The sequence below is a fragment of the Chiloscyllium plagiosum genome, unplaced genomic scaffold (genome assembly GCF_037043375.1).
Source record: "Chiloscyllium plagiosum isolate Xiang-an unplaced genomic scaffold, Cpla_swu_hap1 HiC_scaffold_27, whole genome shotgun sequence".
Classification (NCBI taxonomy): Eukaryota; Metazoa; Chordata; class Chondrichthyes; order Orectolobiformes; family Hemiscylliidae; genus Chiloscyllium; species Chiloscyllium plagiosum.
In genome coordinates, this window is record NW_028270165.1 from 1,281,349 (window position 1) to 1,305,708 (window position 24,360).

Genomic DNA, 24,360 nt, shown 5'->3' on the forward strand with positions numbered 1-24,360 from the left:
ACGGGCTCTCCCTGGTGTGGCTGCGCCGATGAGTCTCCAGGACAGATGGGACACAGAAGCTTTTCCTGCAGTCGCCACACTTCCACCGTTTCTCCACGGGACTGGATTCCTCGGGTTTCTCCATGGCCGAAGCTTCAGTTACACACAAATGCGTGTGGAGCCCCTCCCCACCGTGAATTCCTCTTCCCAGGCCGTATAACTGTTTCAGGCTCAACACTCAGTGCGCTGCAACAGTAGGGTCTCTCATCCAGTCCCACTGATGCTGAAAACTTACTCAAACAGGAAACAAAATGCTTTGCTCCTTGTCACAGAATCATAGTTGAAAATCGTTGCGGTCCTGATGGATTGAGTGACTGTCAGACATTGACGTCAAAGTGAGGACTGCAGATGCTGGAGAGTCAGTGTCGAAAAGTGTGCCGCTGGAAAAGCACAACAGGTCAGGCAGCATCTGAGGAGCAGGAGAGTCAATATTTCGGGCATAAGCCCTTCATATGTTGATTTTCAAGCTTCAGTCTTCAGATCTTCAAATACACGGTTAAAAACAGATTACAAAAGTCATCACTATCAGTGCAGGGTAGAAATTCAGAACAAGCAATTCTACTTTGTGGAATATTCTTTTCTTTTGTTGTTCCACAAAATTAAAAGCACTCCCACACCCTCTTCCCCCTCTGTTCTCACTCCGCTCTATCTAATTCTCCTGAAGGTGCTGATTCAGGATCTTACAGGGGCAGAAAAGCAAAAACGTCAAGACTGACATCTCTCTGAATTTTGGATACCTCCACCTGAAAGTTAATATCTTTCACAACACTGGGATCCTGCTGAGAGTGAGCAGGTCTGATTTTGGGAAGCAAAAAAAAAGTGTCAATTCAGGGTGAACCTGCAATGCAGCTTCTTGAGGAAGGATCGGACACAAAATGGTTAACGACCCCGAGAAGGTGGGTGTAAAATGAGACGTCAAGGCATTAACACCGACACACTTCAGTCAAACTCTTCTGCTCCCAGTCAGGGCAAAACATGCTCTGAAAGTCCAGCCTTCACAACCACACTTCTGCTTCCACTGAAGACAATTAGAGTCACACAGCACGGAAAGTGACCCTTTGGCCCAACCTGCCCAGATATCCTAAATTAATCTAGTCACGTTTGCCATCACTTGGCCCCTATATGGGCTGTGTCCTGGCAGCTGGGACTAAATTAGGTTGGCTATCTTGTCAGCAAGGACGGGTTGGACCGAAGGGTCTGTTTCTGTGCTGTCCATCTCTATGACTCCAGTCGCATTTGTCATCACTTGGCCCTGACCCAACTGAACCCTTCATATTCATATGCCCATCCAGGAGCCTTTTAACTTGTCATCATATCAGCACCCACCACTTCCTCTGGCAGCTCATGCCATCGCTCAAGCGACTCCATGTTGAAAGCGTCTGACACCAGGATAATCTCAGATCATTCCAGATCGCATCGATACTCAGTCAGTGGCTTTCCCGATCAGGATGTTGTATGTGATCAAACAGGTCCATGGGTAGGCGATCCCCCACATCTTAGTTCAAGTATCTCTACGAGAACTCCCTTGCTGGAGGGTCCCTTGGAGTCACTTCAACTGGACTTCATTGAGTTGGAGAAATGAGTTGAGTTGCTATAAATGTGTTTTGCTTGTTGCTGATGTCTTTTCGAAGTGGATTGAAGCCTACCCTCCTCCTAATGCTACTGCTGAGACTGTGGTGAAGATTTTGTTTAAGGAAGTAATTCCCTGCTTCAGTATACCTGCGTACATTAGCTCGGACAATGGACCACACTTTGTCGGTAATATTAACGGAGAACTCTGTTCCCAGCTTTATATTTGTCGGTATCTGCATGGTGCTTATCATCCTCAGGCGGCTGGCATTGTTGAATGTTTTAACCAGATGCAAAACTAAACTTGCCAAATTAATGGCCGAGTCTGGCCTCTCCTGGTTCGGCTAATCCCTGTGGCCTTATACCAGATGTGATCCATGTCTGTGGGCAAGATACGAATGTCTCCAGCTGAGAGTTTCTCTGGTCACTGCCTCCGTACCCCTTGGAACAATTCGGCTCCCTTCTGAGTCCACTTCCACCACATGACCAAAGCAATCATTGGTTATGTTCTTGCTCTAACCAATGTTATGCGTGCCTTTCACTCCCAGGAGCGTGCGGCCTACAGCGATGTTCCCTCCCTTTCAGCCTAGTCACGGGTAGAGCCTGGTTCGTTGGTGCTCGTCAAGAACTGGACTGGCAATGATCTCCAACCTCGTTGGGATGGCCCCTTCCAGGTTTTACTTCCCACCCCTACGGCGGTCCCAGTCGCTGGGCGCTCAGCTTGGGTCCAACTGCACCGTTGTAAATTGATTGACCGCACCAATCAAAAGGGGGGAAGAGGAGGAGAGAATCCTGGAATCCCAACAAAAGGAGTGGACCCTGTCCAGTTGGGTTTTGAATCTTGCTGTTGTTCTAATGTTAATCTTATTACAGATACTTGAACTAAGAGGAGGGACATGTGGGGGATCGCTTATCTCCTCACCTTTCTGATCACGTACAACATCCTGATGGGGAAAGCCACTAAGTATGGATGCGACCAGGAATGATCAGAGATTATCCACCACCCATGCTGAGGAGATGTCGTCCAGTGCACCGGACCAGACGCCTTTGACGTGTGGAACGTGATGAAGATTGATTATTGCAATGGACTCTTACATCAGAAAGACCAGATGGTCCATCTGGACAGTAGAAATCAGTGAGAGTTACCATGTCGTTACCATGTTTTTTTGATTTTACCTGCAGACGCAAGCCTCGTGAGGATAAAAATGATCAACCCCGTTATTATGGTAAATAATTTATGGACGCCCAGGAACACCATCCCTTTTTGCAGGACAGGCTTACTCGAGAAAAAGGGGAAGCCTGATAGGGGAAACTCCTCAATCCACAAACAACTTATTTATACAGGCCCACAAACGCTCTTCACCCCAGAGGCAGAAGTAGGTTACTCCTCTCTATCGGGAGATGACTTACGTGCCCAGTCCCCGATTCCATTCTATTCGTCAGACTTCCTACTGCCGACCCTGTGAAGAGAAATATCACTTTCCAATAGCTCCGGTCTGTGTATACAAACAGCCGGTGTAACACATGGCTGGCGTACAGTAGGCCTTATGCTGCACATGGACCTGGAATGGAACCCTTTCCTTGCACATTTATAGGCCTTTTCTCTTTTCAGAATCTGATACTGTCACCAAGACCATGTACAATAGAGCTAAGGGAGAGCTCAATGGGAATAGCATTCTGAAGACCATTGTCTCCCATACAGGGCGAGTACTCGAGTCACTTGGCCCATTTTTTACAGCGCTCAAGCGACTCCTCTTGCAAAACGCCGACCCTTTACTCCTGTAGACCTGACCAGACTTCCTGCTATAACATTTCAGTAACCGATTTTGACAAACTCTCCCGAATATAAACCAAACCAGACTATTATTTCTTCAGCTAAGGTAAAGCTACCAATTTCCTTGTCCTGGATGGCAAAGATGTCCCTCATAAGGTCACCATCGGAGCCCTTGTTCCCACAACAGTACCTTGTCCTGGCCAGTGGACAAGTCGATGGAACCTCCATCTGAGGAGGATGCAGCGGTCGGTCTCAGCCAACCTTGCTCCAATTGGAAAGATCCCAAGGGACTGCGTGACAATACAGGACACCCGATAGGCTGGGGAATCAAGAATACCCTGAGGTTGGAAGGATCGGCAGGGGTGACAAGTCAACAGAACCGCAATTCCCTCTTTTACAGCCGGACCATTCGAGGAAATAAGACTAAAGAGGCTCTGAAACAGAGTAAACTGGGATTATCAGACCTGTGTCTTTACTCTGTGCAGAATCGGTATGCCTTAGACTATATACCTGCCCAGGAGGGTGAGGTCGGCACCATTGTCCAAGATAATGCACTGTGGGCATTCCCGATCTCACTGGCAATATTAACTAAGATACAAGAAGAGATCCAGGCATTCCTTGACAGAATGACTGAAGGGACCAGTTGGAGAAACTGCAGATCGGGCTGATGGTACAATTGGCTTATCAATTTAGCTATGTCTGTTTGTCGGTATTGGTATTGTTAGGTATTTAATTGCTAGGCTTATGAGGTCCCTTAGTGATATAGATTTGCCCCAGAAGATGCTCCTTTTGCGATCCGATGGCTCACCCACACATGTCGATGGCGATGATAAATATGACCAGATGAGCTGCGAAGATGGTGGTGCCGCTCTGCAGGATGTTGATGGCTGGACCACCTTGAAGGGCATTCGTTTGGACTAGCCTTCTCTTTCAGTGATCGCGGTGCAATCAAAGGGAGGAATGAGGGTATGGGCATCTGGGTGAGAAAGTCTATAGCCTTAAAACGTGTCTTTAAACATTCAGACTAAAATGTAATGCTGAATTATTGAATACATTTACTGCACTAGAAAATAAACAGGCAGGAAGGCTCAGAAAGAGGAGAGAACTTAAAGATAGGGACACCTGGGCTCACCAAGTGATAACAGGATGCTGTAAGGCAATTAAGAACGTTTACTTTATCATCGGTGAATCTGTGTGAACAGGACACCAAGTGATAACATTCACAGCCGTTCCCTTGTGAAATGAATGATAGTCTTTGAATCTGACCCTGAAACAAGACTCGGTACTATCCATAGCTTTGTAATTAATGGTTGGATCTTGTCCATTATAATGGATTCTTACTCCCCCTTGCAAGCGGGGCATTCACAAAATAAATCTTTGCTGTCTTGAGAGTTCAAAAGGACACGCGAGAGAGAGACCATTTTATTGCAGAGGCTGTTGAATCCCGTAGAGAATTAACTCTTAGTGCTTATCTGCTATGGATTGAATTGAATTGCATTTTGGGACTTTATGATGAAAGGTTTTTATTCCAGGTTTCCAAAGAGTATGATCTCCAGGACAAACCAAGAGAGGGGCTTTACAGGTCTGAGTTCTCAAAGGATTCCCTGGGCCACCTCAAATCTCCACTTTAACATGGGAGGTAGGACAAAATGGCTTCTGCTTGGCTAACTCGGTGGGACTGAGTCAGGCAGATACTCACAACTCAGAACAAACAAGAAACCACAAACTGATATAAATCCAGTGAAAAAACTGCAAATGCAGAAGTAACAAATGTGAACCTAACCATCAATCGCAGTAGTAACGGTTTAATCCTAACCACCAGACAGGACAAATACGATTCCAAGAACAGGTTGTCTACAAGAAATTATGATAGATTAGATTATATTCCCTACAGTTTGGAAACAGGCCCTTCCAGTCCACACTGACCCTCCAAAGAGTAACCCACCCAGAACCATTTTCCCTCTGACTCATGCACCTTACACCATGGGCAATTTAGCATGGCCAATCCACCTGACCTGCACATCTTTGGACTCTGGTAGGAAACCCACGCAGACACAGGGAAAATGTGCAAATTCCACACAGACGGTCACCCAAGGCTGGAATCGAACCTGGGACCCTGGTGTTGTGAGGCAGCAGTGCTAACCACTGAGCCACCATACCACCCTAGGCTAAGTCAAAAATGCATGAGGACCTCGCGGGATCTGATTGGTTGTTACTATGTGATCTTGCTCAATGTCTGACTCTAAACAATGTACATAAGTTCTATCCACACTCTGTAAAAGTTGGCGGATTCTTTTAGCACTCTGGGAGTACTCATCGATGGCCCAGTGGTTAGCACTGCTGCCTCACAGCACCAGGTTCGATTCCTGCCTCCGGGGGCTGGCTGTGTGGACTTTGCACATTCTCCCCATGTCTGCGTGGGTTTCCTCCCACAATCCAAAGATGTGCAGGTTTGGTGAATTGGCCATGCTAAACTGCCCATAATGTTAGTGCATTAGTCAGAGGGAGATGGGTCTGGTTGGGCTACTCTTCAGAGGATAGGTGTGGACTGGTTGGGCCAAAGGGCCTGTTTCCACATTGTTGGGAATCTAATCTAATCTAATCCTTCTGGGCTGATCAATGTCTACCGACCCGGCCATATCAAAAAATAAACTATTGCTTGTGTGATTGACAAAGTCACTTCCAGGTATGTTTATTGACCAATCCCAGAAATCCGATCCAGACAGCAGTCCAGATCAGAACAACCAGATAGGAAATGGTTAATGTCCCCACGATGTGGGGAGCAAAATAAGACACCAAGGCGTTAACACCAACACCAGGGAAAAACTGAACATAGAGACGTAACAAACATTCGTAGCAAGCCAGAATCACAGATGTACAGCACAGAAACAGTCCCTTCAGTCCATGCTGACCAGATATCCTAAATCAATCCAGTCCCATTTGCCAGCACTTGGCCCATGTCCCTCTAAATGCTTCCCAATATATACCCATCCAGATACCTTTTAAAGGTTGTAATTGTACTAGCAGCCACCACTTCCTCTGGCAGCTCATTCTTTACACACACCACCCTCTGTATATAGGGGTTTCCCCTTAGGTTTCTTTTAAATCTTACCCTAAACCTATGAGCAATCCCAGATCAAAGATCTTGTCTATTTACCCTCGCCATGCCCCACATTATTTGATACAAGGTTGTAGGGTCACCCCTGTGGGATATAGGTAAAGCAGTGTTACTTCTGCAACCATAATTGCTTCTGCAAGGTAAATGAACTAACGCCAGGGTAGAATTGTTTCAGCCAAGAGTGGAGTTAAGAATGAAAGCTATGTGAAGGAAATATATAATTGCTTTTGTATTAGCGAAAATGTGCATACATGAAATGTGCCTGCAAACAATGGTAGATGTTACAGACAAACAGATAAGATGCTGTGAGGGGAGGGGGTGTAGGTTAAGCTAGATATGCTCGTACAAACAGTTATAAGCATCTGTTTCCTGCTTCTGCAAAAACAAAAAAAACACAATCAAGGAGGTCAGAAGGCTCAGTGTCGGCGAAAAATGGGAGGAAATGTTGCTTTCGCAAACAAGGAAGTCGCTGGCAGTGAAAGAGGATATACGCGAACACTTTGTTCACAAACAAGGCCGGATAAGGCAAGAAATAGACAAGAGTAATAGACGCCACCGGGAAAGAATGGAGGGACAAACCGATCTTTTGAGGATCAGCTTGGAACATCAGGGCGGGGGTGGAGGAATGTGAATGCGGGAAAGAAGCTGAATGTGCTGGAGCTGAAGTAGAGGAAGAACAGAGGATGCAAAACCGGCTTGAAGCTGCAATGAGGAATATTGCATGTGCTGTACTTGTACCTGTGGCAGTTAATGGTGGGAATCGGGTGCATTTTAAAAAAAAACAGAAAAGATATCCAGCCCACCCCCTTCCCAATCTCTATCTTTCAGTCCCTCCTCACCTGGCTAACTAAGACACATACCTGAGTTTGCAGAGTCTGCTCCCTCCCTGCATTCACTCCAGTTGCTACAAGTGAACAATTTCCCCTCCTCCCATCTCTGTCTCCCTCCCAGGATGAAGAGTTGCCCAGAGGGCGGGAGATTCACTTTGAAACTGACAGAGCTACTTCCGCCTTGTGACGTCACAAAGGAACTAGGGGCGGGCCGCGGAAAAGTGACGGTTGAGGGGGCGGGGCATGGCCAACCACGGGACGCCGCACTGCGCATGCGCTGCGCCTGCAGCAGACGCGGACGAGAAAACACTTTCCAAAAAAACCCTCCCTTCAGAGAATCCCCACAGTGTGGAAGCAGGCCACTCGGCCTCACCGAACCTCCCAAGGGTCACCCACCTACACCGAATCTCCTACATTTAACCCTGAGTAATGCACCTTACCTGCACATTATGCCGTATTTCGCATAGCCAATTTACCCCTACCTGCACATCCCTGGGCACTATGGGTAAGTTAGCATGGCAAATTCACCCTCACCTGCATATCCCTGGGCACTATGGGTATTTCAGCATGGCCAATCCACTTTAGATTAGAGTGGTACTGGAAAAGCACAGCAGTTCAGGCAGCATCCGAGGAGCAGGAAAATTGACGTTTCGGGCAAAAGCCCTTCACCAGGAATAGAGGCTGCAGGGTGGAGAGATAAATGAGAGGACGGTGGGGGTGGGGAGAAAGTAGCATTGAGTACAATAGGTGAATGGGGGTGGGGATGGAGGGGATAGGTCAGACAGGAGGGTGGAGTGGCCTGTTCGGATCTGAACTCTGCTGGTTTAAAGGTGGTCCGGAGTCAGTGTAGGATGAGTTGGTTACGGAGGCAGGTAATGAGGAAGCAAATGTGGCTGTGGTAGCGAGTCTGTTTCAGGACATGGTTGAAAAGCTTCAGGGCAGAGGAAATGACCTGGGAGTTGCAGTGGGAGAGGGATTCCTTGAGATTCTTGTAGAGAGAGGAGGAAAACTTCTTCAATGCAGGCATCCTTGCAAGAGGATTCACTGTAGGGTTAAAATCAACTAGGTAAAAACAAGGACTGCAGATACTAGAAACCAGATTCTCGAATCACACAACTCCAGGCTGTAGTCCAACAAGCTTCTTTGGAAGCAGTAACTTTTGGAGTTCTGCCTCTTCATCAGGTGGTTGTGGAGGATAAGATCCTAAGACACAATTTAGAGCAAAACATTCCAGCGTCCTGCCACTGAAATGGTATATTGAACAAACCTGGATTGTTAAGTCTTCCACCTTTTCAAATAGGTTGTAGGTCTCATTACAATGTAAATCCCAGAACTTCTTGTTGTCACCTTCTCGAGATAACAAGGTTTTATAGCAAAAGCTCACATCTCAGCCCAGACAATGCATTAAAGGTGAGAGGTCAGAGTCTGCCTGTATCCCAATCTTGAGTCAGACTGGTTCTGTTTCCAAAGTCGAATTTACAAACTATTACATGTATTGACTGCCTGCAGATTTTTCCTTAAAAAAATGCACATAGAATGTATCTGCAAATATACATCCCCCCCCCCCCCCCCCCACACACACGCACAAGTTTGTTGGGTGAATTCGTACTTGCAGAATTATGTCTTACTTTGCTCAAAAACTGCATGAATCCATGTAAGATTCTGTTAGTTAGTTTAACCATTGTGGCACAGAGTCTCACACAGGGGAGCTCACACCTTCAATACATTATCTGGGCTGACGCGACACCAATTGGTAAAGTTCACTTGAGGATTTAACTATTTTAAAAGGTTTTCTGATTTACATTTGTAAGAACTGAAACTATCATGGTCATTCGAACAGATGAGAGACTTAAACAATCCTGGTCTTTTTCAATATATAGTTTCAGTTACATCACACTATAAACTGTTGCTATAAATTCTGTGTCTTACAATTTTATATTCCACAATCCCCTGATGAAGGAGCTGCACTCCGAAAGCTACTGCTTCCAATTAAACTTGTTGGACAGAATTTCTCAAGTAGGGCACCATACGAATCCTGGGAGACTGCTATTTCTTGTTTACTTCGTAATGAACAAACATTAAGCACGGTCGCCAATTTATTTCTAATTTTGTTTCATTTTTCTTATTTAATTCTCTTCGATGATGTGGGAGAATTGTTAGATTTGGGTCAGCCATTTGGTCACATATTAAAGCCTGGAAACCATTTTGAATCTCAGCTTAGTGCCTGCTTGTTAAAGCTCGTGTTTCCCAGGCTCAGCGGAGACGGTTGGCCTTGCAGCTGTACTGCTTCTGATAAACAAATTCTTTCCTGACATGGGGCTTTATTTCCATCCCCCACAGTTGGTGAGTCAGGCAGGAGATACCCTGGTCCTGCCAGGTCACCGGCCGATATCCTTTGAGAGATGAAATATCTGGTTGCTGCTTTTGTTGTGTCCAAAATAAAGAGGAAAGCTGGCCAGGGACAAAAGTGCTGATAGAAATATTGATACAATTCTCCCTACTCAGCCACAAGATACTAGTGAGAGAACTAAACAGAGTCCTAGCATCTGGACATAATACTGCTGAGAGCACTTGTGCTTTACAAAATTAGTCATAAATAATTTGCTTACCGCAGGGTTATGAGAGGTGAAACCCTATTTGATAAGCCCTGGACCCACACTGAGGTCCGTGGCATGCTTCAAGATGCCCTCAATCTGTTCGAGTGCCCAACATTAGTTTTAATTGGCGAGTAGAAATCTGAAGTATATATGCTCAATTCAGGATGTCCAGACTTGAATGAATTTGGCATACAGGACACATTGGGCAACCATTAAAGACTCTGTTGTATTTCCCTGGGTTATGGACTCATGCAGAGACACAAACAACTTGCGTTGAAAACAGTGTTTGATTTGCAAATGGAACAGCTGAGAGGTATTTAGAGTTTGCACACTTGGTTAAGCAGCAATGTGTCACAGCCAGGATTTATGAGGCTCAACTCCCTAACTTGGGCTGTTCTGGAATGTGAGTGCCTCATGAGCCTTGGAAGGAAGGAAGGAATAAACAAAAGCTGACAAACTGAGATATGAAGAAAGTTGGAAAATGTTACAGAGAGACACACACAGGCAGAAGTTTGCAGGAAAGTTAACACTTCATAATCTGGTTTCAATGCACATTAGCCTGGGTATGGTACTGATATCACAGGGGCCTCAAATAGGGGACTCCCTCAATACTCAAACCAAAACATGGGTGCCCCCTGCTGGACTGGTTGTGTTCATTCTTTGCTGCTGCCTATTTCAGTTGATGATGTCCATTATTGTGGCACCCAATTTTCGGAAAGCAGCGAGGAAAAGATCTGAAGCGTATTTAATTTGTAAACAAACAAGATGCATACTCTAAGGGATGCCCTGTGTTTGTTAACCACTTCCTTGCCTGGTCAGCCTTTACTGGTTTACAACTTGTGTATATAGAATCACCTCGCGAACATTGCCATGAATATTGTCTAATATGAGTAGATGTATTTAGTAGATGAATCAAAACCATCTCAATGACTGAAACAGCTGACACTGCATTGTTGGTCAAATGGGAAATATTTGCATCAGTTAATGAAAACTCTTCAAAGTTTACAGTCACGGGTACGTCAAGCTGAAGAATTAGGAGCGGGGTATATTGGAGCCTGCTTCCTTGGGCAGAGAATTCCGCAGATCCACTACTCTCTGGGAAAACCAGCAGCCCTCACTTCCTCCTCCTCATCTCTGTCCTAAACCTACTCCCCCAAAGCTAGGGGCCTAGTCTCAGCCACCAGCAGAAATGACTGGATAGGGTAGGGCTTCATCCTCTCACTGCAAAGAATTCCCACTTTCCAGCAAAATCCCGGAGTTGCTTGCTGTCTCACAAATGAAAGATTTTGTTGTAACTTCTTCCGGTCCCAGTAGGGCAAAACATCTTTGAAAGCTGCTCTGAAAGCCCTGTCTTCACAACCACACTTCTGCTTTCACCGAAGACAGTCAGAGTCATACACCACAGAAACAGACCCTTCCACCCAACTAGTCTATGCCAACCATGATCCAAAATCAATCTATTCCATTTGTCAGCATGTGGCCCATATTCCTCAAAAACCTTCCTCTTCATGTACCCATCCAGATGCTTCTTAATTGTTGTAATTGTACCAGCCTCCACCACTTCCTGTCAGCTCGTTCCATAAATGCAAAACCCTCTGAGAAAAAGTGGCCCCTCGGGTCCCTTTTAAATCTTTGCCATCTGAGCTCAAACCTCTGCCTTCTAATTTTGCACTCCCCGACCCGGAGGAAAAGACCTTGGCTATTTACCCCTATCCATGCCCCTTATAAACTTCTATAATGTCACCCCTGAAGGGAAAACAGCCCCAGCCTATTCAGCCTCTCCCTCTCGCTTAAACCCTCCAACTCTGACACCAGCCTTATAAACCTTTTCCAAACCCTTTCAAGTTTCACAACATCCTTCCATAGGATGGAGATCAGAATTACACACAATATTCCAAAAGTGGCCTAACCAATGTCCTCTACAGCCGCAATATGTCCTCCCAACTCCTTCACTCAATACTTTGACCAATAGAGGAAAGCATTCCAAACATCATCTTCACTATCCTGTCTACCTGCGACTCCACTTACAAGGAACTATGAGCATGCACTCCAAGGTCTCTTTCTTCTGCAACACTCCCCCTGTCTAAGTCCTGCCTGCATTGCTTGACCAAAATGCAACACATCACATTTCTCCAAGTTCAACTCCATATGCCCCTCCTTAGCCTATCAGCCCATCCAATCAATTCTAATTTATCGTGAACTCTCTTTCCTCTCTTATTCCTTAGAAGCTGAAGATCTCCATCCCACACACTCTCCCTCCATTTCCAATTTGCTGAACCTAATCCCTGCTGTACCTCATCCTGAAGGGTCTGGTTCATGCTGATTAACAGGGCCATACTCAGGGGAGATCTAATTGAAGCATACAGAATACTGAACAGCCTGGACAGAGTGGTTGTTGGGAAGATGTTCCCCTTGATAGGAGAAACTAAGACCTAAGGGCACAGCTTTAGAGGAAAGGGAAGACTTTTTAGAATGGAGCGAAGGAGAAACTTCTTCAGCCAGAGAGTGGCGAATCTATGGAATTCATTGGTACAGAAGACTGCAGAGGCCAGGTCACTGAGGATATTTAGACTGAGATAGCTAGGTTCTTGAGTATTGAGGGGATCGAAGGTGACAGGGAGAAAGCAGCAGAATGGCGCTCAGAAACTGATCAGCCACAATTGAATGGTATGAGCAGACCTGATGGGCTGAATAGCCTACTTTCTACTCCTTTGCCTTATTGTCTCTTGCTGTCCAGGACACAGAATTGGGAGCAGGAGTCGGCCATTTGGTCTTTTAAGCCTGCACCAGCATTGAACAGATCACAAATGGATATGGACCTCCCTATATCGAGATGCAGAGGCTGGAACTTTTTTCACTGGAGCAGAGGTTAAGAGGTGTCCTTAGAGAGGGTTAAAAAATCATGAGGGGTATAGGTGAGATGAATGGCAGGTGTCATTTCAAGATTAGGGAGCAAACTTTTAAAGTGAGAGTAGAACGAGTCTAAAGACATGAGGAGCACTTTTTTTTTTAAAGAAAGAGTGTGGTTGTTTGTGAAATGAATGTCTAGAGGAAGTGGTGGATGCAAGTATAGTTACAATGTTTAAAATACATTTTGATAAGTACGTGAATAGGAAAGGTTCGGAGGGATATGGGCCAAACACAGGCAGATGGGATTAGTTTGTGAATATAGTCAGCATGGATTAGTTGACCTGAAGGGTGTGTTTCTATGCTGTATGACTGTCACTGTTCTGTACTGGCCTTAAAACTATTTTCTTGCCTTCCCCAATAACCATCTACTTCTCTGTTGTTCAAAAATGATATGAACTCAGCCTTGAATATATTCAATGACTCCCTAACTGCAGGAAGGCACCCCCACTTCTGAACTCAATTCCTCTTGCTCATATACCACTTGCCTTGCTGAATGCTTGCTGCACCTGTCTGACAACTGGCATTGACCGGTGTAGGAGGACGCTGAGGCTCCTTTGTCCATCCACACATCATTCCTGATGAAGGGCTCTTACCGGAAACGTCAACTTTCCTACTCCTTGGATGCTGTCTGACCTGCTGTGCTTTTCCAGCGCCACACATTTTGACTCTGATCTCCAGCATTGCAGTCCTCACTTTCTCCACTTCCCAATATATCACCATTTAAACAATACATCTCATTTCTGCTTTGTTTTTTCCACAGCAAAGACTATAACTTCACCCTGTGGTATTGCACTTGCCAGGTTTTTGAGGCACAGACCTGGACCAGTTTTTCCAGAGTCTGTCCTCTTTCTGGATTCACTCCCGTTCTTCTCAGTTGCTGCAATTCAACAATTGGATCCCAGCATGAAAATAAAAGAAATAGAAAAGGCAGTGAGAGAAGAGTGTGCTGTTGGACAGAGGAAGGAAATTACAGTCTTGGATGAATCTCAATCTTCATTCAGAGAGAGAGGAGCAGCAACAGCTTCAGAAGCTCATGGGTCAAGATTAGAGTGGTGCTGGAAAAGCACAACAGGTCAGGCAGCATCCGAGGAGCAGGGGAACGGCAAAAGAAATTCATGCACCATTTTTAGACAGATAGAAGCATGTGCAGTTTTTTGCAGACACCGGCGAACAAGCGCAGCGCTTGCTGACACCGAGGAGCACGTGCAGTAGGCTCTGTAGATATGTTGGTGTAACTGCCAGATTCAACTGGCCAAATGTCAATAGGAGGAAAAAAGGGTAGAGCCACAATTTTGTTTCACCTTCCCACCTCTGGCTCTACATAACCGCGCATGTTCCTCGCTTTTCTCCTTACCCTCACCCCTCATGATTTTTCAAATCTCAATAAGGTCATCCCTCAACCTCCTCCGTTCCAGTGAAAAAGTCCCAGCCTCTCCCGATAACTCAAACCCTCCAGTCCTGGCAACGTCCAAGTAAATCTTTACCGAACCCCCTCTAATAATATTCTTCCTATTACAGGGTGACCAGAACTGTACTCAGTACTCTAAACAAAATGGCCTCACCAACATCCTGTACAACGTCAACACAGAACAAAGAAAATTTACAACCCAGGAACAGACCCTTCAGCCCTTCAAGCCGAAGCCGATCCAAATCCCCTGTCTAAACCTATCGCGCAATTCCTGAATCTGTATCCCTCTGCTCTCCTCCTACTCATGCATCTGTACAGATGTACCTTTTCTTTTTATAGATATTTTTATTGAAAATTTAACATTTTTACAAGTTTACAAATTAAAAAAAGACAAGTACAAACATTAATATACAATTAAATTTTAAATAAATAGCCAAAACCTGTCAAACAAAAAGAGATACAGAGAAGAAAAAGAAAAAGACAAAACTCATCTAGCTACTAATCTAACCTATAACTAAGGTAAAAACAATAACTGCAGATGCTGGAAACCAGATCTAACCTATAACTAACCAGAGTGTATGATCAAATATCTTACATTATTCAAAAGAAAACAGGATAACATAGTAATTAAGTAGTGAAGTACACACTCGTAATGAGTTAACATCAAGTTGTAATAAAACCCGTATTCATGTGGGATTCCTCTCCCAAGGGGCACCGGACCAGCCAGAACCGTTACCTCAACTAGATGAAAGCCCTTGAATGAATGGCGAAATATCTGTATCCATGTAATTCAAAAAGGGCTGCCATATTTTATAGAATAATTCAGTTTTTTGGTGCACATATTTGTAAGGATGTCAAGGGGAACATATTCCATGATTAATCTGTGCCAATTCTGAAGTCCTAGAGGGCCCTCAGCCACCTAGTTTACTAAGATATTTTTCCTTGCATAGAAGGAGAGAATGGAAAATAATTTCCTCCCGTGCACATCCAGAGAAGGTAAGCTCGAGAAGCCCAGAAGAGGAGATACTGGATCTATTGTAATTTCCGTTCCCAAGATTTCTGTCAGGGCGTTTACTACTTCGGTCCAGTATTTGTGGATCTTATGGCATGTCCATAAGCGGTGTGTAAGAGTGCCCACCTCTGTTTTACATTTGGGACACATTGGAGATACTCCTGCCCTAAATGTTGCCAATCTTTCCGGTGCCATATGGGCCCTATGAAGTATCTTTAACTGAATGACCTGAGTTCTGTTACAAATGGAGATTTTTTTGGCATTTTCCCAGATGTCATTCCACATTTCTGTAGAAATTTCCAGCCGCAAATCCTGATCCCATGTTCTAAGCAGACGGTCCATATCTTCCGACACTTCATCACATAATAAATGATAAAGAGTGCTGACCGAGGGTACGCCCATTGGCCACAACACTCTTCGTTCTCTATCTGATTTATAGAGACTATTTAATAGCGTAGTCATCTTCTGTATGTAATCTCGTATTTCGAAGTATCAAAAGAGGTCTCCATTAGGTAATCCAAATTTCTGATGCAGCTGTTCAAAAGACATCAGGACCCCCTTCTCAAACAGATCCCCTAAACAGGAGATACCCCTGGATCTCCATGATTTGAATGTGGTATCTGTAAGCCCCGGTTGAAAACCCCATGCCCTCACTATAGTAGTATAGGGGGACGTTTTATGTGAATTACCCTCGTTTTGCCGCATTATATTCCAAGCTTTAATTGTGTTTAGTACTATAGGGTTTCTACAGTGGTCCGTAATGATTTTCATCTAATCTAAAAATAAGAGGTTAATAAGAGAGCACTGTACTTGAGAAACATCCAGATTGGGTCATGTCTGACCCGCAATCAATCGGCTATGCAGCTTAACAAGAAACTTAACTGATACTTCCTAAAGTCTGGAAAATCCAGCCCTCCCCCCTTGCCTGTGGAAGCTGTAGCTTCCTTAACTTAATGAGGGGCCGTCTAGGATTCCAGATGAACGAACCCAGCCAACCATACAATTTGCACAGTGTCAGCCTCAGCAGCATCACCGGAAGCATTCTCATAGGGTATAAGAGACGGGGCAAGACATTCATTTTAATTAGGGCTATTCTACCTAGCCAGGAAATTGGAAGGTCTCCCCAGCGTGAAGGTCCTGCCTTACCCCTTCCAATAGATGCACAAAATTGGCCTTGTATAGCTGGCCAAATACTGGGGTGATAAAAATGCCTAAGTATAGGAAACCCTCCAGAGACCACCGAAAGGGGAAGTGGGATCGGTCCAATAAGTGGGACATACTAGTGAGGCGTGGCCTCCGATTTTGAAAAATTAATTTTGTAGCCTGAAAATGCACTAAATGTATTAATAATTTGGATTAAGGGACGCACGGACATCAGAGGATTACTAAGAAAAAGGAGATCATCATCTGCAGAAAGGGTAATTTTATGTTTACCTGTACCAACCCTCAGGGCCGTTATATTAGAGTCGGCCCGTATCGCTTCCGCCAGTGGCTCAATTATTAGCATGAAGAGCAACGGTGAGAGAGGACATCCCTGACAGCAGCCCCTACCCACACGGAAGCTACCTGAGCCTAATCCATTGGTGATCACAACTGCTTTGGGATCATTATACAGTGTTGAGACCCATTTGGCAAATACGTTTCCAACACCAAACCTTTCTAATGTATAGAACAGATATGACCATTCAACCCTGTTAAATGCCTTCTCCGCGTCCAAAGAGACTACTATTCCTGGTATTTTTTCCTGATGACAGACTTGATTCACATTCAAGACCCTTCTAATATCATTAAATTATCTATGGCCCTTAATAAACCAAGTCTGCTCCTCTTTTATGATATATGGCAGTACCCTCTCCAGCCTCAATGCTAATGTTTTAGAGAGAATGTTAAAATCTACAGTTAGCAAGGATATCGGTCTGTATCATGCACAATCTTCTGGATCTTTTCCTTTTTTGAGAATAAGGGAGATATTCACCTCATTCAGTGAAGGCAGGAGGCAGCCCTGACTATTTCTGTAGTTTTACATGTTCATAAGTGGGCCAGCTAATACTCCTGTGAACTCTTTGTAAAATCCAACCTGAAAGCCCTCTGGGCCAGGTGCCTTACCGCTCTGAAATTGCCTAATTGCATCAAGTATTTCCTGGGTTGTTAGGGAAGCATTCAGGACCGATACCTGTTTCGGGGTTAAGTCCGGAAATGCCAGGCTTTTAAAAAAGGACTGCATCCTCCTGGCTCTACCTTCACAATCCTGCGATCAGAATAAAACTTTCTGAAGATTGCGTTGATCCTTGTAGGATTGTGAGTCAGAGTACCAGCATTTTCCCTGATAGCTGTGATAGCTTGAGAGGCCCTTTTTTTTACTTGCAAGAAAAATACCAGGTTTATCACTAAATTCATATAATCTTTGTTTTGCAAATAATATTTCCTTCTTTGCCGTTAGGGTGAAGGCGGTATTCAGAGCTGTCCTAAGGGCCGTAATCCTTTGTAATTTGGCAATAGAAGGTCTGTCAGCGCATGCTGTTTCAGCTGCTATTCAGCGAGCCTCAAGTAGACGCTGTTGGTTTCCCTTTAATTTTTTCTGGGTCACCAAGTATGAAATGATCAGACCTCGTGCATAAGCTTCAATAGTCTCCCACATCATTGACGGGTTACTGGCCGTACCTGAATTAATTTCCAAGAAAGCTTTAAATTCTTGAGAAAAATATTTTGCAAATTTACTATCCTTCGTTAAGAAGGAACCCATACGCCAATGTCAGGGGGATGCCTCATTGTTCCTAGCCTTGATTTCCATATACACAACAGCGTGATCAGAAATTATCATATCACCTATTTTACAGGATGATATGGAATTTAAAAAACTCGAGGGGTCAAAAAACATGTCAATTCTCGTGTGACATTTATGTGGATTAGAGTAAAAAGAGAAATCTCTGCCTTGCGGGTGGAGGCACCTCCACACATCTACTAATCCGAATTCTTGATTCAAATCCGCCAATTGTCTAGATCTGGGGGATACACCCGCAGTACTCTTGGGTCAGCTGCCTATTTCCGGCTCCATAATGCAATTAGAGTCTCCCCCTATAATTGTATGACGAGCACAGAGTGCCATCAATTTGGAGAAGGCTTCCTTTATAAATTTGAAAGGATGCGCCAGGGGACAATACTGCTTTAAAATCCCATATTCCTCTCCATTTATAAGGGCTTTAATTAGTATATATCGCCCAGATTCATCTTTTATCTGACTTAGGATTTTGAAAGGGAGATTCTTCCAAATAAGAATAACTACTCCCCTACTTTTTGAGCTGAAGGAAGGAAAGAAGGCCTGATCAAATCCACCCTGTTGTAATTTCAAGTGTTCTTTATCCAATAAATGGGTCTCCTGTAGGAGAGCTATATCAACCCTTTCTTTTTTGACGTTTGATAATATTTTCTTCTTTTTGATTGGAGAATTACCCCCCTTGACATTCCAGGTGCAACATTTAATTGAATGACTCACCAGAATCGTCCAGGCAGGTCCGAGACCCCCCGGGAGGAGAAACACCATCCAAAACACCACGAGCATAGACCATAGAAAATTCACAAAGAGATTCTTTATTACACTCACACTAACATAATAAAAAACTATTTCTAAATAAAAAAAACATATTTAAATGGAGATTTTCCCTCTCATTACCTTTCCGAAAACCCACCATATCCTCTCCCAACCAGTGCCCCACCCTCGACCCAGGAACCCCATAATAAAGTGAAGAAAATTCAAGTGTATGCCCAAGCTAAAGTTAACAATGAGTACCCTCCCTACCCGCCCACACCAACACTTAGATATATTTGGTGATGTTAATACCACGTATAAACATATAAAACTATAAAATTACAGTCTCAGCAGATAATAATTAATTATGATAATACAAAATAACAGGGGGAAAACAACCCAGCTTTAAAAGAAACATAAAAAATAAGACAAAGCAGAGACCCCTCCTCACCTAAATCTACTAGGCCACCCAGCCTATATATATAGAAATACAAAAAAAAGGGGAAAATCGCAGAGTGAAGAACAAATAAGCCCCCTCTCCCTACTCCCCGGAGATAATATTAAGCAATAAAGTAATAAGAGAAAAAAAAGGGTGAACCAGAGAAGGGGGAGGGCAGAACAACATCATTCACCACACGAGTTAACTCTTACGATTTATCCAAGAGGCCAAAAATTCCGTGGCCTTCTCCGGCGATCCGAAGTCATACACTGACCCTTCGTGGCTAAAACGTAACGTCGCTGGGTAGCGCAGGGAGTACTGAATGTTTAAATCCCTTAAACGCCCTCCTCTTTTGGACCAGAGATATGGAAAAGTCCTCAATCAGCATAATCTTGGATCCTTTGTAAATCATGGCTTGGGGATCTTTCCCAAGATTTCTGGAGGCTTCCAGGAGCATCTGCTTCTCCTAAAAGCACTGCAGCCGGAACAGGACTGGGTGGGGGCGCTGGTCCAAGCCGGGCCTGTGTATTGCAACCCGGTGGGCCCATTCTCCCCAGACCTGGCCTGATCCAGCCTCCAGATTCAATAACTGTGGAAGCCACTGCTCCAGAAACGTTGTAAACTGGCCTTCCTCTTCCCATTCGGGAAGGCCCAGCAAACAAATATTTTCGACGACCTTGATTTTTGAGGTCGTTAATGTGATCTTCCAAGGCCCGGACTCGCTGGTCGAGAGTCCAGACCCGACCCACGGCTGATTCTGCAGCAGCCTCGGAGGTCGCAGCCTTTAGCTCCGCCCCTCCGACTCGATGTTCGATTCTTTCAATATCTCGGTTGTGCTTCTGCAGCGCGACCGAGAGCAACTCCCACCTGCTCCTGGACTCTTCTATGAAGGTGGCGATCTTCTCTTCAAGCTTAGAAATCACTGCAACAAGGCTCGCTACCATAGTTAAGTACCCTGGGGCAGCTGTGGACAGCTCTGCTGCAGCTGGGGAGGGGTTCCTATGTGCTGCGAGCTGCGGGCATTCTTTCCTTTAGTCATTTTAACGGGGCACTAAACTGCTCAAGTTTGGTGCAAAATAACTAGCTGTATTTAAATAAAACCTATTTAAATGATTTGGAAGGTGTGGTGGAGGCAGGCAGCCTACTTTGCCTGAGTCTTGGGCAGAGCACTACAGACTCAGACTTGCTGGGTCGCCACCATCTTGGATTTCCTCCACCCAGATGCACCTTAAATGAATCTACCGTCCCTGCCCCTACTTCTGCTGGCAATGCATTCCAGACATCTATCACCCTCTGAGTAAAGTACTTTCTGTGTGCATCTCCAACATGATATCCCAACTCCTGTACTCAGCATGTGAACAATGAAGGCAAGTGTGCAAAACACCTTCTTCACCCCCGTCTACCAGTGATGTAACTTTCAAGAACAATGAACCCGAACACCCCCAGGTCTCTGTTCTACAACATGACCCAGGCCCTAATATTACCTGTACAAGTCCTGCCCTCCTTTATTTTAGTAAAATGCAAACCCTCACTTATATCCATACCTCTCTCATACACACGCTCTCTCTCAGACATACACATACACCATCCTCTCAACACACACACCCTCTCGCAAGCTCATTCTCCATCACAATCATACTTTATCAAGCATGCACACATGCAAAGACACACTCACTGACGCACAGTCTTATACACAAACTCACATACAAACACACTTTCCTGATGAAAGGCTTTTCCCCGAAACGTTGATTTTCCTGCTCCTCGGATGCTGCCTGATTTGCGACAACACCACATTCTTGATCCTAAACTTATTACCCTTTAGTTCTGGGCTCCCCCATCCAAAGGAAAATACCATGTCTATTTACCCTATCCATGTCCCTCATGATGATATAAAAGTGTATAAGGTCACTCCTCAGACTCTGGCACACTACGGAAAACAGTCCCAGCCTATCCTTATGTCTCTCCTCACCCGGCTAACCATGACACATACCTGAGGTCGTAAAGTCTGCTCCCTCCCTGGATTCACTCCAGTTGCCACAAGTGAGCCTGCTCCACAATCATTAAGATCACGGCTGACCTGTCCATCGTCTCATCTCCTCCTCCCTGCAGTCACAAGGAACCCCTTAATTCCCCTACCAGGCAAAAACCCACCTAACTGTGTCTTGAATATACTTAATGAAGCTGCCTCTATTGCTTCCTTGGCCAGAGTATTCCATAGATTTTGATGGAAGACCTTTTGCCCAAAACATCGATTTTCCTGCTCCTCGGATGCTGCCTGACTTGCTGTGCTTTTCCATTACCACTCTAATCTAGACTGTTCCATAGATTCATGACCCTCGGGGAAAAGCAGTTCCTCCGCATCTCTGTCTGAAAGCTACTCCCTCTAACCTTGAGGCCTAGTCTCACCCACCAGCAGAAATGACCGGACAGGGTAGTGCAATGGCATTGGGAAGATGTTTCCATTGGTAGGAGAGACTAGGACCAGAGGGCATAGCTTTAAGAATAAAGGGAAGACCTTTAGGAACAGAGATAAGCGATGTCGCCTTTTCTGCCAACAGCGAGGAGCATGGACACCAGCGGGCATGCGTGCTGTTGTTCACACCGAGGAGCAGACACAATATGCTCTGTGGCGATGCTGGTGTTATTGACAGATTTTAAGTGTTCAAATGCCAAGGGGAGAAATAAAGAGTAGAGCCACAGTTCTTTTTCCTCATGTGGTTCAACATTTTATAGCTTTTGCATTTTGTCTGTCTGCTCAACTATTTTTTAAATGTCTTTTCGTCAGTGTAGGGTTGAGGTTCACAACAAGAGGGCATAGGTTATAGGGTGAGAGCAGAACGATATTAAAGGTATCTAAGTTGCAACTTTTCCATGCAGAGGGTGGTGCACGTATGGAATGAACTGCCAGAGGAAGTAGTGGTAGCCGGTATAATTACAGCACTTAAAATACATCTGGATGGGTATATGAATAGGAAGGTTTTGGAGGGATATGAGCCAAGTGTTGGCAAATGGGACTAGATCAATTTAGGATATCTGGTTGGCATGGACAGGTTGGACCGAATGGGTCTGTTTCCGTGCTGTACATCTGTGACTTTAAATAATAAAGTCTACTTTTCCAACTAACAAACTATATCCATTTAACAAGGCTTAGTGCACAACATGCTTTACGAACCATTCTCAACAGGTCCTGCCCCTTCAATGACTGAGGAACATATACATGCTGGTGTATAATCTCCTTCACTAGTATTTACACACTAACCTCGACAATTGCACAAGTAACAGTAAAGGGCAAACAGCAAAAGGATTAAACCAAACAAACAGTGAGGGGAAACAGCACAAGGATTAAACAGACAGCGAGGGGCAAACAGCACAAGGATTAAACAGACAGTGAGGGGCAAACAGCACAAGGATTAAACAGACAGTGAGGGGCAAACAGCACAAGGATTAAACAGACAGTGAGGGGGAAACAGCACAAGGATTAAACAGACAGTGAGGGGGAAACAGCACAAGGATTCAACAGACAGTGAGGGGGAAACAGCACAAGGATTAAACAGACAGTGAGGGGGAAACAGCACAAGGATTAAACAGACAGTGAGGGGGAAACAGCACAAGGATTCAACAGACAGTGAGGGGGAAACAGCACAAGGATTAAACAGACAGCGAGGGGGAAACAGCACAAGGATTAAACAGACAGCGAGGGGGAAACAGCACAAGGATTAAACAGACAGCGAGGGGGAAACAGCACAAGGATTAAACAGACAGCGAGGGGGAAACAGCACAAGGATTAAACAGACAGCGAGGGGGAAACAGCACAAGGATTAAACAGACAGCGAGGGGGAAACAGCACAAGGATTAAACAGACAGCGAGGGGGAAACAGCACAAGGATTAAACAGACAGCGAGGGGGAAACAGCACAAGGATTAAACAAACAGTGAGGGGTAAACAGCACAAGCGCCAGTAAAAGCGGATGGAAAGTGAGTGTAAAATGTCACTATGACAGGACAGGACAGGCCCCACATTCCTTCCCCTCCGTCCCCCCCCCCCACAACCTGCCTCACCTTTCACCTCCCGGGCCCAGTACCTTCCAGGTGGCTCCATAGTTGACACAGGGGCCGCCCCACGACCAGTAGAACTCCACCACCCAGGCGGCCGACGAGTTCCCAAGCAGGCCCTTAACCCCATCCGCCTCCAGAATGCTCACCGGCTCCTGCCTGCTGTACAGCCGGCCGGTGTGGCCGTGACACAGCAGCTGCACCAGGAAGGCGGCGGTGCCCAGTGACGGGTGTCTGCCCCGGGCCGCACGGCGCCATTTTCCTAACGGCCGCCCTCCCGCCGCTTCCCCGCTCGAGCGACTTCTCCTCCCAACCGCCTTCGCCCCCGCGTGACGTCTGCACGGGGGGTTGGGCGGGGCCGGAGGAGCCTCACCGTCACCAAGCAACAGCCACCTCGCGCTACAACTGCTCATTCACAAAAACAAACTCTCCTGTCTCGCTCTGCAGCTGCAGGGGGGACACTGCCACGTTTCCAGGAGCCCTGTCTACATTGGGAAAGCTCACGGCTCAATTTAAACAGATATTCCCACATCTAACGGAACGGCGTCATATCCAAAGGGGGAAATCTGCATTTTAAAGGGACATGAATATTTGCGGAAATACCCCGTTAAAATGAAGAGATGTAGGTGGACGAGATTACATTTCAAAGGGATATGGGCACATTCAAAGGGATATCTTCATATGTAAAGTGACGCAGTTATATCTAAATGAATCTACATTTCGAAGAGACGTTACCCTATTTATAAGTAGAGACAATAGGTGTGAATTCTGTCTTTGTCCCAATGTTGAGTCAGACTGACATTTTTTTTAGAAAAGCTCTGCATTTAAATTACAATCTTGAGAAGGTAATTTATAGATTCGGGTGTAGGTTAGGGAAAATTGGCCGTGCTAAGTTACCCATAGTGACCAAGGATGTACAGGTTAGGGTGGCTTGGCCATGGGAAATACGCAGTAAGGGGTTGGGTATGGCTGGGATACTGTTCAGAGGGCCAGAGAGGAATAGATGGGCTGAATGGCCTGCATCCACATTGTTGGGCTTGTATGACACTCCCCATAAAGTATCCATTTTATCTACATCTATCCTGT

At 45.2% G+C, this 24,360-nt stretch overlaps 1 long non-coding RNA gene across 1 annotated transcript in view; it reads right to left on the reverse strand.

Annotated features, from left to right (window-relative positions):
- The window catches only part of LOC148142801 (uncharacterized), a 270,385-nt gene extending 246,873 nt beyond the window's left edge, over nucleotides 1-23,512 (reverse strand). The window contains exon 1 of the long non-coding RNA XR_015751033.1: nucleotides 23,424-23,512. This is a non-coding gene — a long non-coding RNA (uncharacterized LOC148142801). The remainder of the gene's footprint in view (nucleotides 1-23,423) is intronic.
- Between the last annotated feature and the right edge of the window lie 848 nt (nucleotides 23,513-24,360).